This window comes from Eulemur rufifrons, unplaced genomic scaffold, assembly GCF_041146395.1.
Source record: "Eulemur rufifrons isolate Redbay unplaced genomic scaffold, OSU_ERuf_1 scaffold_43, whole genome shotgun sequence".
Taxonomy (NCBI): domain Eukaryota; kingdom Metazoa; phylum Chordata; class Mammalia; order Primates; family Lemuridae; genus Eulemur; species Eulemur rufifrons.
The window spans coordinates 447,501-452,328 of record NW_027182825.1 but is presented as its reverse complement, the minus strand read 5'-3'; the positions used below and the strand labels follow the sequence as shown (position 1 = coordinate 452,328).

Here is a 4,828-nt window from a genome sequence, read left to right as displayed (position 1 = left end):
AGAGCGAGAGAAAGAAAGAAAGGAAGGGAGAGAAAGGAAAGAGAAGGAAGGGAGGGAGAGAGAGAGAGAGAGAGAGAGAGGAGAAAACTATTAAAAAATTCGGGACCAGATCCATCGGTCGGTACTCAGAAGCGTGATGATCGGGTGTTCCCGAGCACATGTGAGATGTGTCTTCTCCCTGACGCCGCGTTTCCTCCACACACACATCACCCATCTGCCGTGGAAAAAAAGCAACAAAAAGAGAGAAAGAGATTAAGAAGGGAAAATGGAAACAGGGCAAAAGAGGAAGAAAGAAAGAAATTTCGAAAAAAAGAGACCAAAGTCACAGCGAGAAGGAAGAATACTGAGCCCAGAGCGACACCTAGTGACCACACCGTCACAAGCACCCTAGGGCCCCAATTCGCCAGAGACATCTGGTGGACCCCAGGGCAACATGTGGTCGACCCGGGGCCATGGCGTCTGCAGCCAATTCCCAGGCGGGCACACGAGCCCGGGGAAACTCATTCTCAGCGCGGGGAGGAGGGGAGGGGAAATAATAGCAAAGTCACACCAGATCCCTTTCTAGTTCATAAACGTGTTGATTGCGTGTTCACGCGCACGTGTGAGAAGGGCCTCCTGGTGTGTCGGCACGTCACCCGCGTGACGTGAAACCATGAATCGGGGGGGGGGAGCGGAAAGGCGGGCAGGAAAAGGCAAAGAGAGAACAGATAAAATGAAAGGACCAAAAAGAAAGTCACACAGCAGGGTAGGGGAGTGAGAGCAAGTCGAGAGACTGCAGACAGAAACTCCGAGAGGAGAGGAATGCTCCGGAGCGCCCCTCGCCCCGCGCGAGAAGCATAGCGATCGCAGGGTGACCCCTAGGGGCAGCGGGGCCAGAGAGACCAAATCCGTCCCGAAGCCTCCCTGTCAGGATGACGACCACAGACCAGACATCTGGTCAACCACCCAAAGCCCAGACATCTGGTCAACCAGCGAACCCATGCGGAGGCCGCATGCAGCAGCGACATCTGCTCAACCACTCAGGGTGCTCCCTGCCGGGAGGGTGTGTCTCTATGTGTGTGTGTGGGGGGGGGGGGGGAAGATTGCGATGAAAGTCACGCCAGGTCCCGGGATAGTTCGTGAGCGTGATAATTGAGTGTGTGTGGAGAAAAAAGGGGGCGGGGCGATAGGGAGTAAAGAAAGGAGGAGCGGGCGAGTGGAGGGGTGGGGAAGGAGAGGGAGTCGAGAAGCCCGCAACCGCAGCGCCCGCTGGCGGTGACCCCCCTCCATAGCATCGATGGGGCCAGCCCCGCAGAGACTAAGTGCGATGGGACATCTGGTCAACCCCAAGGACCATGGGATCCTGGCACCAAACCGGCGGAGGACGAGTAGGAGGAGGAAGAGGAGGAGGAGGAGGAGGAGGAGGAGGAGGAGGAGGAGGCGGCGGGGGGCTAGGCGGCGGAGGCGGGCTAGGCGGCGGCGGAGGCGGAGGCGGAGGTGGTGTGGGCTGCGGCGGGCGGGGGGTGGTGGAGGGGGAAAGAAAAAAAAAAATCCCACCTTCGGACACGTATTGAGGTACGAGGGAGAGGTTGTCGAGGAGCCCGCAACCACAGCGCCCTCTGGCGGCGACCCCCCTCCATAGCGTCGACGGGGCCGGCCCCACAGAGACTAAGTGCGACGGGACATCTGGTCAACCCCATGGACCATGGGGTCCCAGCACGACACCGGTGGAGGCGGAGGCGTTAGCGAGCCAGTGGGCGGGAGAAAAAAGTAGTCCCACCTTCGGACACCCAGTGAGGTACTAGGGAGAGGGAGTCGAGGAGCCCGCAACCGCAGCGCCCTCTGGCCGCGATCCCCATTTATAGCGTCGGCGGGGCCGGCCGCGCAGAGACTGTGTCACGGGACATCTGGTCGGCCCCCTTGCACCATGCGGTCCTGGCTGGGCGACGGCGCGACCCGCCCGGGGCGCACTGGGGACAGTCCGCCCCGCCCCCGGCCGCGCGGGGCCTCCCCGGAGCCCACGCCCCGGGAGGGGGGAGGTCCGGGGAGAGCGCGGAGGGGGGTTGGTGGAGCGGTCGCGCCGTGGGAGGGGCGGCCCGGCCCCCCGGAGAGTCACCGGCGCGCCCCCACGGAGGGGAGCCCCCTCGCGGGAGACCCCCGCGGGGGTGAGCACCGGCAGGGGGGAGAGCGCGGCGACGGGTCTCGCTTCCTCGGCCCCGGGATTCGGCGAGTGCTGCTGCCGGGGGGCTGTAACACTCGGGGGCTGGGCCCGCCCCCACACGCCGCCCCCTCCTCTCGGGGAGAGAGGGCGGGCGGCGGAGAGGACGGGGACCCCCGAGCCACCTTCCCCGCTGGGCCTTCCCAGCCGTCCCGGAGCTGGTCGCGGCGCACCGCCAGCGGTGGAAATGCGCCTGGCGGCGGCCGGTCGCCGGCCGGGGGGCGGTCCCCCGCCGACCCCACCCCCGGCCCCGCCCGCCGGAGCCCCCCAACCCCCACCCCGGGAGGGGGAGGAGGAGGGGCGGCGGGGGAGGGAGGGCGGGTGGAGGGGTCGGGAGGAACAGGGGGCGGGAAAGATCCGCCGGACCACAGGCACGGCCGGACCACGCCGTCGGGTTGAATCCTCCGGGCGGACTGCGCGGACCCCACCCGTTTACCTCTTAACGGTTTCACGCCCTCTTGAACTCTCTTCAAAGTTCTTTTCAACTTTCCCTTAGGGTACTTGTTGACTATCGGTCTCGTGCCGGTATTTAGCCTTAGATGGAGTTTACCACCCGCTTTGGGCTGCATTCCCAAGCAACCCGACTCCGGGAAGACCCGGGCCCGGCGCGCCGGGGGCCACTACCAGCCTCACACCGTCCACGGGCTGGGCCTCGATCAGAAGGACTTGGGCCCCCCAACGAGCGGCGCCGGGGAATGGGTCTTCCGTACACCACATTTCCCGCGCCCCACCACGGGGCGGGGATTCGGCGCTGGGCTCTTCCCTGTTCACTCGCCGTTACTGAGGGAATCCTGGTTAGTTTCTTTTCCTCTGCTGACTAATATGCTTAAATTCAGCGGGTCGCCACGTCTGATCTGAGGTCGCGTCTCGGAGGGGAGGCACGCGCACGGGCGCCAGGGGAACGACGGCGCGTCCCGACGCATGCACGGGCGCTCGGGGGACCCGAGGGGAGAGGCGGGAGCCGAGGCACACACGCACGACGGAGCGGGGGTGGGGGCACCACGGTCGACCGCCGCCCCCGGCCCTCTGGACGACGGCATCTCCCCCCCGGCCGCACCCCACGACCACCCAGTGGCGGCAGCCGCCGAGGCGAGTCACAAGGGCAGGCGTGGGGAAGGAGAGCGCGTCGGAGGCCGCGGGGACGACGGGACGGAGCACAGGCCGGCGGGCGAGGACCAGGGCCGACGGGGAGATCACCGGCACCTCGACCGCACCCCCCCTCCGCCTGACCTCGAGGGACACACACCGCGACACCCGAGAGAGGGAGGAGGTCGCGCAGAGTGGGGGAGGTGCCCGAGGAGACCAGAGGGCACCCCCCCAAACCAACGGAACGCCCTCCTTCCCCAGGCGCCTCGGCGGCCCCTCGGACGGACGGAGGCGGAGGGGACACGGCAGAGACACGGCGGTCAGCACCCATCCTGAGCCCCGCACCCAGGCTCGGGACACGCAGCACAGCGGTGGGCCTCGGGGACCCCAGGGGCGGGCGCGCGACGGCGGACGACACCACGGCATCCCGCGGGTCACCACCGGGGCACGCATCCCCAGGGTGCAGCCCCAAACGGGCAACACGGCGGGGATGTGGACCCGGCCCCCCATAGGCGCGGGGGTGCCTTTGGCCGGCGACGCCGGTGTGGGGGAAAGAGGGGAAGACAAGGAGGGGGCAGAGGGTGGCGGCCCAGACCGCCGGGCCGCCGCCAGGGGCATGCGGTGAAAGACGGCGACCCAGACACGACACCCTCCGCACACACAGACCCCCTCGTCCCCAGACCCCGCACCCCGGCGCCGAGCGACGGAGACACGCCGACGCGCGCGAGGGGCACGTGAACACACCCCCATCGGGCCCTCCCAGGCGAACCATCCAGAAGGAGGGAAGGCCCAGCCACGCAGGGCACAAGGCGGCTCCCGAGAGGATGGCACCGTGGCGCCCACGGGAGAAAGCCCTCCCGGCCTCTCTCCCTCGTCGCTGGCAGCGACGCGACCCCACCACGTCCACCCCCCACACGCCAACGACATGCCTACGTGGGGGGACGGGACGGAAGAGGAGGGGCGCACCACCGAGGTCTGCACTTAGGGGGACGGAGGGACCCCTCAGCGGGGCCCTGCGAGAGAAACCCCCAGCCGTGCGACCCCCGCGGGGGCCCGGAGGCACACCCACGGGGGGGCGATTGATCGTCAAGCGACGATCAGACAGGCGTAGCCCCGGGAGGAACCCGGGGCCGCAAGTGCGTTCGAAGTGTCGATGATCAATGTGTCCTGCAATTCACATTAATTCTCGCAGCTAGCTGCGTTCTTCATCGAGGCACGAGCCGAGTGATCCACCGCTAAGAGTCGTATGAGGTTTGATGGGCGAGGACCTCCGCGGAGGGAGGCCCTCCCTGGCACGACACCTTCCCCACCCCCACCAAGGGGAAGGGAATTGCCTCAGGCCGAGCCAGTCAAGACGACAGGACCAGACTCCGAAAGGTCGGAAGTTCCCACACAGGGCGCCCGGCGCGCGGGCACGGACGCCCCACAGGCGCCCGGGGGGGTTCCCGCCCCCGTGGCACGGAGCGCCGGCGCGGCGACGCGGCAACGGGCGCGACGACGACCGCCCGGGTCAAGCCCCCTTTCCCACGACGGCCGCCGACGACC

The 4,828-nt window shown here is 67.5% G+C and overlaps 1 non-coding gene and 1 pseudogene across 1 annotated transcript; one reads left to right on the top strand and one right to left on the bottom strand.

Annotated features, from left to right (window-relative positions):
• Nucleotides 1-553: 553 nt before the first annotated feature.
• Nucleotides 554-645, top strand: LOC138379513 (small nucleolar RNA U13; annotated as a pseudogene).
• A 3,729-nt stretch (nucleotides 646-4,374) lies between these two features.
• LOC138379512 (5.8S ribosomal RNA) lies at nucleotides 4,375-4,527 on the bottom strand. Its single transcript, XR_011232228.1, has one exon. It is a non-coding gene; the product is annotated as a 5.8S ribosomal RNA (ribosomal RNA).
• Nucleotides 4,528-4,828: the final 301 nt, after the last annotated feature.